Genomic DNA, 12,472 nt, shown 5'->3' on the forward strand with positions numbered 1-12,472 from the left:
TTTCCATTATCAATTTTCTACAATTCCTAGGTTCTGATTTATATTTACTTTTTATAGCTGCCTTCACTTACCCTCTAAATCAGGCCAGTTTTTTAACCAGCATGACCATTTTCCTCAATTGTGGTATTGTGGCTTTTTGGACCACAATAAGGGGGTCCAGATCTCAGTTGTAATCATTAAACAATTATTATTTGATTGTTTCCTTACAAATAATCCATAAATGTCTGCATTTGCCTAGAGGAGGTAATATTATATTTCACTGTAAAACACTGTTCATTGAGGTATGCTTAGCTTGTAAAAATAATTACTGGGAGTTATCAGAATCACACTTGGCAATGCCCCTCTCAATGTTAGTTAAACAGACATATTTACAGAAAGATCTTGACATATTTAATGGTGAAACAGTTTTTAAGAGAGAGATTTTATTAAAACTAACCAGATTATAGGATAAATTTTGGGGAAAGGAGAAGATACAAATGAGAAGCCAGAGGATCTAAGATTACAAACTTTTATTGCATTATTGTAACTTGGCCATGTACCAGTGCAGAGAACCACTGACATCAGTGAGGGTCCATCCGTCTTGAACCAGTGGCAGGATTGGGTCTCTTGCCCCAGATCCCAGGCAACTAAACATCTTAGAGTACCTGGGCCTTAGTATTTACAGATCTTTTCAAAACCCAGAATGAAGTAAATCTGGAAAAGGGGCACAGCTCTGCTGGTTAAATTGTTACAATTAAGATATTAGATAAATGGGCACCAGGTGAGTCAGTGGACTGCTAATGGGATTAGGACAGGATGTTTTAGACCTTCCCCAAAAGTTGGCAAGCAAAGGGTTAACCCTCTCTCCTTCTGGCTATAGGAAAGACTATAATTGTCTGCCCTGAGGGCAGAGATTTGTAGAGTAGGGCCAACTGTGAAGAATTAATCCTCCCTTCTCTTCCTCCTCCCCAATATATAGGAGATGAGCAGTAGAGGAGCCTGGGGACTGAGTGTGGCAATGGAAAGTAAGAGCAGACTGTTGTATAGGAAGAAAGTGCAGCTGAGAAGAGAAGCAGCCTCCCCACCACTTTTTCCTTTCAGAAATTCTGGTGAGGTGAGTCACATGGTATGGTGTCACCTTGGGAGCACGGTCGAAGCAAGCCACACTTTGTAACTTTGCTTTTTGGGTCTTTGGTCGAGGGAAGTCTGTTTATATTTATTTGTCCCTTAAAGGGATAGGATTATTTCTCTTTACTGCTTTTCACTAAATCACTTCCTGCCAATATCTAAATATTTCCTAGATGTATAGAGTTTTCCCTGAACTTTCTGAAGTCCTGTCTTGCTCATTACAGAAACAGATTAAATCTAAAATGAGCTGGAAATTTGGGGTGTTTGAGGCCTCCCTGGACTCTCAGGTATAGAGCTGAACATCTGAGGTTTCACCATTGATCTCCTACTAGATACAAAACCTTTCAATTTCACTTCTAAGTCACTAGATCAGAACAACCCAGTCTGATAGTCATTTAGTGGTCTATGACATATGAAATGAGTTAATGGTCTCAGGAAAGCCTCTGTGTCAGTGTGTATCCACCATTGCTGACCGAACCTGCCACAGGTACACACTCCCTGCTAAAGGAAAGTGGGGCCAGGAGTTGGGGATTCAGAGGTTGTTGGTGGGGAGGGAAGGTGGAGCTGTCATCTATTGCTGTTTGTATTTAAATTTAGTGTGCTACATACATTGTGACATGTGATCTGAGACATGATAGCACAATAAAATCATACAAAAGAGGCAGCACTATGGCAGAATGCACATGTGACAGGTAAAACAATGAGGCAGCTGGACTCACATGAGATTTGCAACATGAACTGGTGACAAAGCTTCCAGATCCCTTGTTTGAAGGGAGAAGAGACCATCCCCATAGACCTACAGGTGATCTTGGTGGATAGACAGCATAAGCCAAGATGAGACTGCCATGAATCTATTCTGCATTTCTTGCTACTGTTTATGCTTGTCTTCACTGAAGTTTTTAAAACTAACATCTTGTTAAATAGTTACAATATTTAAAGGTTTTGGTTTTTACAGATGTACCTTATCTGAAAATTCATATAAAGGAAGCTAGCTACCTAAAGAAGTTAGGTTTTGGTCTCCCTTGTTATGCTTTTCTCTGATGCATTAGTTTCTTCATTACTGCTATGTCCCAAACTCCCTTTTATCAAGAACTAACAGAAGGGAGTGCTTTCTTTTTCTAATTCAAGTGTGTGGTGTTTATTGAAAGACTCATCTCTAAGTGAGACCTACAAAATTCACTAATGGGTCCTCAGGAAGACTTCTCTCAGTTTTGACCTGAAATGATCTGTAATTCTGCCCTAATAATCTTTGGCCTCTAGACAATCCCACCAGATATGACTAAAGCTTGCTACATTTCCACATAAACCCAGTGACCAATGCTGGAGGTAGATATAGATATATATATACACTCACACACATTTGATTAAGGTCCTGACTGACCCAATCTTAAAAGATAGGGTACATCTTTTAATGGTACATTGGGGGGGGATACACAAGACCATATTGATAACATAAATATTCACTGACAAATGGGTAACATCTCCCCCACCCCATACCCTCAGGCAGATAGTGTTATCTTATGTCCCGATTGATCAAATATTTGTGCATCTGTGGGATGGCATCCTTATTACCCACATTTCCTACAGCTAATGGCTAAAAATATGAACTTTCTACTGTCCTTTGTATTAGTTTAATGAGAAATATAGTGTCAGAGCTTTAAACGTGGGTAGACTTGAACATGCAGAAAGTGTTGTTTTGTGTTTAAAGCCCATAGGGTGCTTCCATGATACAGTTGGCTTGTTTTAGGTATTCCCTGGATATCTCAGATTTGAAAGATTCCAGTATTTTTGGGTATTGATTAAACTCTTGGACACTGATGTCAAGAATCAGTGGAGAGGGGGCAAATTAATTTGTTTGTGTGATGTCTTATTCCATGCTAGCAGAGTGGCTCATATCATTGAGATTACATTTTGAATACATTGATTACATTGAATATATTTTGAGAGAGCTATGCTTGGCAGTTCACTGGACATTCCTGATATTTTGGAAGGTTCAAGGAAGAACAGCTTCTTTTGAAAACAGTTTTCAACCAATTACTATGCAATAAGGAAGCAAAAAAAGTAAACCCATGTCCTCCCCTCCACTATCTTCTTCCTCTCCCCCTTTCTGTCTCAGGTTTCCTTTAAAACATACACAACTAAATGTGAACCAAAAACCTCATTATACAAGCAGCTTGAGAAATGCTGTTTAAACCCACATCTTTTCTCCTAAATGTATTTTAAAAAATAGGGGCTATTCAGTCTAAGACGCAGAGGTTATTGTTTCTGCAGGATTAGTTTGTATCCTCAAGTGACACTTCACAACATATGTCTTTCAAGTTCTGCTTCTTCCTTTTCCTACCTCAAATGTATACTTTCACAGCCAGCTTGAAGTAAAGCAACCTTGTTCCCTACAGTTCTCCTGCCAGCATGGATAGAATCATTACAAAGAGTAATGTGCTTTCAAACTGGCAGAGAGTGAATGGCTGGCATAGACCTCAAGGGGGATTAGTGTGTCAAGGCTTTGGCATTCCATTCATTGGAAAACCAGTTCCAAATAATGCCTTCCAGAGCAGTTTTGCTTTTGAGTGATCTGCATGTTCTTTGGATGGATGGAATATACAAGTAACTTGGCTTGCTAGCTACAAAGCTAGATAGAAGGTCACGTAACTCTTGCATCAATAAAACAGTATTTGTTGTTGCAAAATGCTATTTTATTAAATTATGTATATAATAAGATTTTTGTGTAAGTGCTTCATTTCTGCAACAAAATTCTTATGATCAAAGTGGGAGGGATTGCAACTGCTTTGGAGGATAGGGTCAAAATTCAAAATGATCTGGAGAATGGTCTGAGGTAAACAGGATGAAGTTTAATAAAGACAAATGCAAAGTGCTCCACTTAGGAAGGAACAATCAGTTTTATACATACAGAATGGGAAGAGACTGTCTAGGACGGAGTATGGCAGAAAAGGATCTAGGGGTTATAGTGGACCACAAGCTAAATATGAGTCAATGGTGTGATGCTGTTGCAAAAAAAGCAAATGTGATTCTGGGATGCATTAACAGGTGTGTTGTGAGCAAGACACGAGAAGTCATTCTTCTGCTCTACTCTGCGCTGGTTAGGCTTCAGCTGGAGTATTGTGTCCAGTTCTGGGCACCGCATTTCAAGAAAGATGTGGAGAAATTGGAGAGGGTCCAGAGAAGAGCAACAAGAATGATTAAAGGTCTAGAGAACATGACCTAGGAAGGAAGGCTGAAAGAATTGGATTTGTTTAGTTTGGAAAAGAGAAGACTGAGAGGGGACATGATAGCAGTTTTCAGGTATCTAAAAGGGTGTCATAAGGAGGTGGGAGAAAACTTGTTCATCTTAGCCTCTAAGGACAGAACAAGAAGCAATGGGCTTAAACTGCAGCAAGGAAGGTTTAGGTTGGACATTAGGAAAAAGTTCCTAACTGTCAGGGTGGTTAAACATTGGAATAAACTGCGTAGGGAGGTTGTGGAATCTCCATCTCTGGAGATATTTAAGAGTAGGTTAAATAAATGTCTATCAGGGATGGTCTAGACAGTATTTGGTCCTGCCATGAAGGCAGGGGACTGGACTCTATGACCTCTCGAGGTCCCTTCCAGTCCTAGAGTCTATGAATCCTCTTTAAGCTTGATGGCAGTTTTAATATGATTAAACTTGAAATGAAGGGAATATTTTTTTCATAAGTAGCTCATCCAACTTCAACATATTCTAACAGTTTTACTAATTTAACTTTAGTTATCCATAAATTTCCCCCCCCCCCCAAGTTTATAAAAAGAAGTTATGAACAAACATCCTTTACTTTATGGATATCCTAGACTATACACCAACTAGTTTGACTATTTAGTATTTGTTAGTGGTGCTATGTGATTGGTTTACATGATTTTTTTTTTCTGATTTTTAGTTAGATGAGAAGCATTATGAAGAAGGGAGCTCTCCCAGTATCAGTAGCAAATATCTTTTGTCATGGTTACAGGGCTACCCTCATCTCTGTCCCCTTTCTGGTCTCCAAGTGCCTACCCCCCTCAGGTCTCATGCCTTTACCTCTTCTGGAGTAGAATTCCACAATTCTCCCACTCTTAGACCAGACCCTGGGTTACAGTACCCTTTGGAACAACTGTGCCTACCCAGCAGGTCCCACTGAATTCATGTCCTTAAAGTTCTTTCCTATGGGAGCCCATAACCAGTGGTGTATACGGAGATATTCCTTCTTAAAACCAAAGTATTGCTTGTTTTAACAGTAGGAACAAAGCATTTAGAGGAACATGGTTTTTTAAAACAGCAGTCTTCACACATCTATCTTACCTAAAGGCTCATCATCCCCTGATGGGAACTTAGGCAGACAGACTAGCACCCATTGAGTGTCTATCAGCCTGATTTCCCTAAACAACTACCTGCTATCTTGAGACAGTGTCTTTTTAAGCCTGCTAAATCTCTCCTGTGTTCATGGGCCTTTTCCTGCCCTGGTTCAAACCAGTTTTGTAGGCTAGCTGGAGAGGAGGCAAAAAATTCTTCAGTTAGTAATCCTGGCATTGTCCTTTAACAACCCTCAAGTGTTTGCAGAGAGGAAGCTTTTCTTGAGCTATTATTCTCAGTCCTACTCTTTTTCAAGACAGTTTCCTGTTCTATTAAATCAATATAGCAATACGGAAAACATCTCAATAACCAGGTCAATGTATAATATTCATAAGTTACAGAGCAGCTCCAAATCCATCACACCCTGGTTCATCTGTGAATATACACAGAGAACAGCCGTTCACCAGCATTTGGCAAACAATAACCCTCTTCACATGAATGTTTATAAAAATCCAAGTGAACATATCAAAAAGCAATTAACTTTGAAGTGTTTGTGAAATCCTCTCCCCTCTCCCTCCCCCACACCCATTCTAGCTGGTGGCATTTAGAGTCCAGTTCAGACCTGGTGCGTGCTATCACACCTCAACTGAAATATGATGGGTTCAGCCACATTGATTTTATGGGAGATGCATCTGCCTACATGGGGTTTGAATTTGGTCAAAGACAGAAGCCTAAATGCTTCATGATAAAACAAATACAGGTTAAGTATTTTTTTAAGAACAACTTTAAAAAGAAACAGCCAGTCTGATTTTTAAGATTTTTAAACCTGCTTTAAGATCTTTTTGCATGGTTCTTCTCCAATCAAGAGAAGTCATTCCATAGTTATGGAGCCAGAGAGGAAAAGATGTGGCCAATACCTCTCCTGCAAGTCCCAACAATCTCCTCCCCTCAGACTAGGTATAAACAAAGCTACAGGCTCAAAAAGTTATTTGGATGCCAGTCCATTAAGAACTATAATTAACCCTGATTCAGTCCATGCCTACAAGGGCAAAGATGATTCCAATATTTTATTTTGTAATTTTTATTTATAGCTGTTTCCCTATGACTTCTGCAGATGTCTGTGCTGTCCCAAGATCATGGGCAACATCCTGACTTTTTCTAGGGACAGGCATTTGTCTCACAAGCACAGATTGAGATGATCCTGACCTCTGCCATCAACTGTGAGACTCAAATGGGAGTGACAGGTGCTGAACACATTAGAAGATCTGTTCCAAAATATGTAACAAGATCATTTGTCATTGATGAATTATGTTCCCTTAGACGAAAGGAAAGGGCATTGTGAACCACGGTCTTGGATTCTTGTTCCTGCTCAGAGTACAGCAGGTCTCCATTTAAGCCAGGGGTGATATCCAAGGCCTATTTTTTTGCTGTACTGCAGAAGAGATTTGATGATCCTGTATTTTAATAGCTTTTCCAAAAAAGCCACCTTAAAAATCTCTGTTGCAGAAATACCATGGATATGTGACCCTTACAATGAAACCTCTAACTGATACTTTCTAAAGGTCAATAACTTCTGCTAAGGGAAAAATTTCTGAACAGACCTTAACTCAGCAACTATTTTTTTGCATTCACAAAATTGCCAGAACAATAACTTGCAGGGGCAGATATGGTTAGAAATCTAAATGTTACCTGATTTGCAGACCTGACTACATTGGATGCATGTATATTTCCATGCAAGAATTCATGTATCCTTTTGAATCAGGCACAAACTACAGCCCACAGCAGGTTTTGGATGTAGCCACATTCTAATCAAACTGAACTTACTTCATTATTAACATAACTTTTACTACAAACAGGGTTTAAATCTTTACCATGTAACAAGAGCAACTGCTTTTTTATTTTCTCACCCCTATATTTGTTCCTCTAGAACCAGATTTACTCAACCTGAAAAAGATGGCAGAATCTAGGCCACAGTGTATTTTGAGTGAAAGGGGAAGAGTTGAGACCTGTGCTGACCAAACTGCTGTCTAAGAGCAGTTGTAGCAGAGACAGAGATGACGTAGAGTGGGGAAGTTTGCAGTATCTACATGCCTTAGTTTTTGTCTGGTGGAACACATGTAAGGGTGGATAGTAATTCAGGTTCCAGGCAGCAAAATCGTTTGCTGTCAGGCAAGGGGGGCAGTTGTCCTCCCACCACCAAAAACTTGGTTTGCTTCTCCCCCCTCCTCCCCCCCCGCCCCGCCCTCTGACATTTCAGAAGTCTATCTGCTCCACTTTTGCCTCCCCTCTCCCTTGGCTTTGCAGGATATAATATAATCACATAAAATGTTCTATATGCTCATGCAACTTTGCCTCTCTCTCAAATTTATCTGACGTAACGCTCCTGGTTCAGTCCTTGGCCCTTGCTGAGAATGCAGTATTGTCCAACCCAAGCATTCAAAAATCTTAAATCGGGTTCCAAACTCATGAGATTAGTTTAAAATCTCACATCATGGGTTTTAAGCCAATACTTCAGGGTTTTCTGTATTTGCCCTCTGGTTTTTGAGACTTTAGGAGCAACAGTTTTCAACTTTCCCCCACAACCATGAGGGCTAGAAACACACTCTTTTAAAATTGAAAACTGATTCTCATGTAATCACATGATTCCAGGAGCTGCGCTTCACAGATCTGGTCAAGCCCCCTATAATCCTAACAGCATCCCAGTGCGAGAGGACCAGCGGTTCACTGCTATCTGATAGTGAGTTTTAGCTGGCCTGACCAGTCCAGTGTACCCCAGCTCGGTAATGTCATAGCTGTTTCAAAAGAATGTCATGTAAGCTATCAATAGAAAGCAAATAACTTACTGATCATCAAGATTATGTGTTGTAGGTATAGAGGACAAATTCAAAATGACAAACATATTGGGAATTATGTTGTCAAAGTGTGTCTGTGAGACCGGGATAAAGTTACCCCATCCTAGACAAAGGAATGTAGTTTTGCCACCTGGAAGGCATCTCCAATGTACATTCAGAGACAATGGGAATGTGAGGTACATAGATGGTAAACAGGACCTCAAGACAGCACGGGGAGGAGACTTCAGGAAGCAAATCTATTTGCACTTTAGCAAACACCAGTGGGGAATGAGATGAGCATGAAACTTCCTTCCCCAGGAGATTCCATGTCCCCTTCCTCACAGCTTGAATGAACTTTACTTTGCGGGTTAAGTATAAGAAGAATCCATTTCAAAGGCTCATTGGACTATAAACAGAGGGGCAGAGAACCCATGTTACCTTTCACCTAAAACAAAAAAACAGAGCACTTTGGACTTTGTGGGAGATCCTGACTTGAGTGATGGTCCGCCATCTTTCTGGAAGGTAGACTGGTAAGAAAACTACCTTTGAACAAAGGCTCCAGCTTGTTTTGTTAAGTCTTAGCCTCTAGAAAATGTTTATCACTTTTATTTGCTTGTAACCATTTCTAACTCTATCCTACATACTTGAACTCACTTAAAAGCCTATCTCCTTTTATTAGTAAATGTGTTTTACTTTTAATCTAAACCAACCCAGTGCTTAGAGTGACCAGATGTCCCGATAAAATTGGGACTGTCCCGATATTTAACCCTTTGTCCCGCATCCGGATCAATGTACAATTAGGATGCCATTTGTTCTGATATTCAGGTAAGGAAGCGAGCAGGAGGGAGCACCCATGGGGAAAAATTGGAGCCAAGCTCCCTGCTCCTCACCTCCTTCTCTCCCCCTCCCCCCCCCCCAGCTCGCCGTGTCCCTGCTCCTCCCCCCCCTCCCAGCGCTTCCCACCACCTAACAGCTGTTTGGTGGCGCTTAGCACTTTCCAGGAGGGAGGGGGAGGAGCGGGGATGCGGCGCGCTCAGGGGAGGAGGTGGAGAAGAGGCAGGGCAGGAGCAGGGACTTGGGGGAAGGGGGTGGAATGGGGGTGGAGCGAGGACGGATGCTTGGGCAGGAAAAGGTGGGGGGTGGGCGAGCACCCACCCAGCAGAGGGGAAGTCGACATCGTAGGGGTGAGTGGCGGGCAGGGGGGGTGAGGAGATGAGTGGTGGGTGGGAGACTGAGGAGGGACGCAGCAATCCAGCAGGGGGCCGGGTGGATGAGGAAGGGCCGAGTGGGGGAAGGGGCAGAACCTGGGGCAGAGTGGGGGCAGAGCCTCGGAGGAGCAGGGTGGACTGTGGGTGGGGCTGATGGCACTCCAATGTGTCCCGATATTTTAATGTTGTGATCTGGTCACCCTACCAGTGCTGTTTGATTTAAAGTGACTGTTAACTCTACTTAGTGAAGCAAGCTGCTAGGTACTGTAACTTTAAAGGAACAAACTACCTTAATAGCTCTAAATGTTCCAGGGGAGGGCTAGAAAAAGCAGAATACACAGTTTGGGGGAAATTTAGAACTGGGAGTGTGCTAAGGCCACTTCTGCCGATGGTGACTGATGATAAAGACTAGAGTGGGGCTGTTGTGTTGTAGACAGGCTGCTTGGGTCAAAGTGGCAACCCAGCTGCACAGCACACAGACACTCAAGATACTTCATGCTTGTCTGCTGGCTGGAAGCATCTAGTCGAGATCCACAGCAACAGAATATTTTGAGGCATGTGGGGTTACAAGGCAGGCGGTGACACAATCCCTCACTGGTCTGGATTGCACCCCAGAATGTTACGCTATCCCTGCTCATCAGATTGCTGGGATGGGATTCAAAAGTTGAGTTCCCAGGTGTTAAGCCCCTTCCCTGCCCTGCAGAGACTGAACAGATTCTAGCCACTTTCTCTCTTGGGGGTCCCTAGGCACACTCTCGGGGTTCAGATCCTCTATCCAGCACCCATCCTGAAAGCAACAAGCACCTGCAACCAGGGCTGACTCCTCAGACTCTCCTGTAGCTAAAACACACCCTTTCCCAGAATCCCACCCACGGTGTGAGCCTCCTGCTTTACATCTTCAAGGGACCACATGGTAGGTGCAGAATATAACAAATTATTGCTCTTTATTTAATCACACACAATACACTGATCTATACAAAAAGTAAACCCCACAGGCATTTCTCCTGCCTCAGTTTCCTCACCACATCACAGTATTCCAATCCAGGGGTCAGATCTCTTAGGCCTGGCCAGGGACCTTCTGTTCCTGTGCATGGTTTGTGTTCTGAAACATGGTTCCTTCTATCCCCCAGCTCTTCTTCTCTAACTTTGGCCAGCCCATTCCCTTTCTTTCTCCTGCCCAAACTTCTTGTGCATCTTTCCATTGTATTTTTTAATCCTTTAATGCTTTGTGTGGCTTCTTCAGCCTGTGATTGAGAATTTTGCACTCTCCTACCAAGCCCCCTACCCCTTGCTTCTCCTCCTCTCACACACACACACACCCCATCATCAGATAGGAGTTGGAAGTATCTTCTCCTACCCAGCTTGAGCAAACTCCCTTAGGATATCTCTTGTCCAGTCAAAGCACAGTCCCCAAAGTTAAATACTCCTCATTGTCCTCCATCTGGTAAGGCCACCTCCAGATGGATCTGTGCCTTTGAGCCCTGGGACAACTTGCCAGCCATAACTCATCCACAGATCGCTGAGATCTGCACTTAACTTCCCATTCCTTGTAGAGGTCTTCAGTGAGGGAGGGCTCCAAAACTTGTGGCTTTGTGGGAGATCTCCCTGTTGTCTAGTCTGGATATCAAACTGACCAGCTGTCCATAGAATTTTCCAGGAAAAATAGGATAGATGGAACCTGAATTTTTAAAGTAAAAACCAAACGGGGGAGAAAGAGAACTTTCTGGCCTTCCATCATAAAAAAGTAGAAAGGGGCACAAAACCACCTTTTCCCCCTCCTTTGCAGGTCACTTGTAAGTACAGGGTAGATATGTGGCACATAGGCATAATCATAATACATGTTGCCAAGCCATGAAGAGATGTCTATGGTACATGTGGTTTAACAATCTATGTTAAAACCACCTGACACTACTGTGATGACCCTTGTAACAGAGCATCCCAGTATCTGCCTTTTGACAGTGATTAAAAGGAAATAGCATTTCCTTATTTACCTGATCATTGTAGATTATGGCCCTAGTAGTGACTTAAAATCTATTTCTAAACACTTATTTGGGTACATTGTATCATAAAAACTAAAAGAAGCAAGTGGAAAAGAAGCTAGGTTGGCTATTAGGGAAAACTATTTCACTGGGAGGGTGGTGAAGCACTGGAATGGGTTACCTAGGGAGGTGGTGAAATTTCCATCCTTAGAGGTTTTAAAAGGCCAGCTTGACAAAGCCCTGCCTGGGATGATTTAGTTGGGGTTGGTCCTGCTTTCAGCAGGGGGTTGGACTAGATGACCTCCTGAAGTCTCTTCCAACCCTAATCTTCTATTATTCTAAGAGTTGGACTGAAACCATCTCACCATTGATGAAGACAAGAAGTGACAGAGTTAAAGGAAATCAGCCCTTCCCTTTAAAATAAAGTAACTTAATCAGATTACTTACTCTGGATAAGTACTCTGCCTGTAAATTGCACGTTATAGCTTTCTTCCTTGGCAATAATAATAGACTAATTTTTTCCTTTAGTATATGTGACTTACCCTTGTGTGTATTGGGAGTATCTGTTGCCCATGCCTCCTATTTCCCGGCTTGTATGTTACTTGAGAACACAATTAGCCAGTTACACAGGCTAGAAGAAGACTTATAAGGACCAGTGAAACCACTGGCTTTGCTGAATTTTCCTCACTCTCAACTTTAAGTATAAAATCCTTGGAAAGCACATGCACTATAAATGGAACTATTTCTGGTCATTATTTATTTTAACAATGATACAATACCACACAAAAAATAACTACAGACAAGCAACACACTTTTACAAAATCAATTGAAAATTCTTCAACTTTTGTCACTAATCTTATAAGTAAAATGCTCAAAGCATCTGCCATACCAATGTACTAATCTTTTAAATCTGGGACATGTGAACTTTCTCATTTTCTGACAATTGGTCTCATTCCACAGACAAACAAAATCCAGTTTTTAAGAGTCTGTAGCCCCATGTGTTGATTGAAAAAGCATAATTTTTGCCTTGGCTAGCAAGTTATGATT

The 12,472-nt window shown here is 41.9% G+C and overlaps 1 protein-coding gene and 1 long non-coding RNA gene across 3 annotated transcripts in view; one reads left to right on the top strand and one right to left on the bottom strand.

Moving 5' to 3' along the window:
• ELOVL2 (ELOVL fatty acid elongase 2) overlaps positions 1-12,472 on the bottom strand; it is a 98,560-nt gene that overhangs the window by 75,179 nt on the left and 10,909 nt on the right. The gene's annotated exons all lie outside the window — the stretch shown is intronic.
• LOC135981630 (uncharacterized) overlaps positions 986-12,472 on the top strand; it is a 40,155-nt gene continuing 28,668 nt past the window's right edge. Inside the window, exon 1 of the long non-coding RNA XR_010598748.1 lies at positions 986-1,093. This is a non-coding gene — a long non-coding RNA (uncharacterized LOC135981630). The remainder of the gene's footprint in view (positions 1,094-12,472) is intronic.

This window comes from Chrysemys picta, chromosome 2 (genome assembly GCF_011386835.1).
Source record: "Chrysemys picta bellii isolate R12L10 chromosome 2, ASM1138683v2, whole genome shotgun sequence".
In the NCBI taxonomy this organism is placed as follows: domain Eukaryota; kingdom Metazoa; phylum Chordata; order Testudines; family Emydidae; genus Chrysemys; species Chrysemys picta.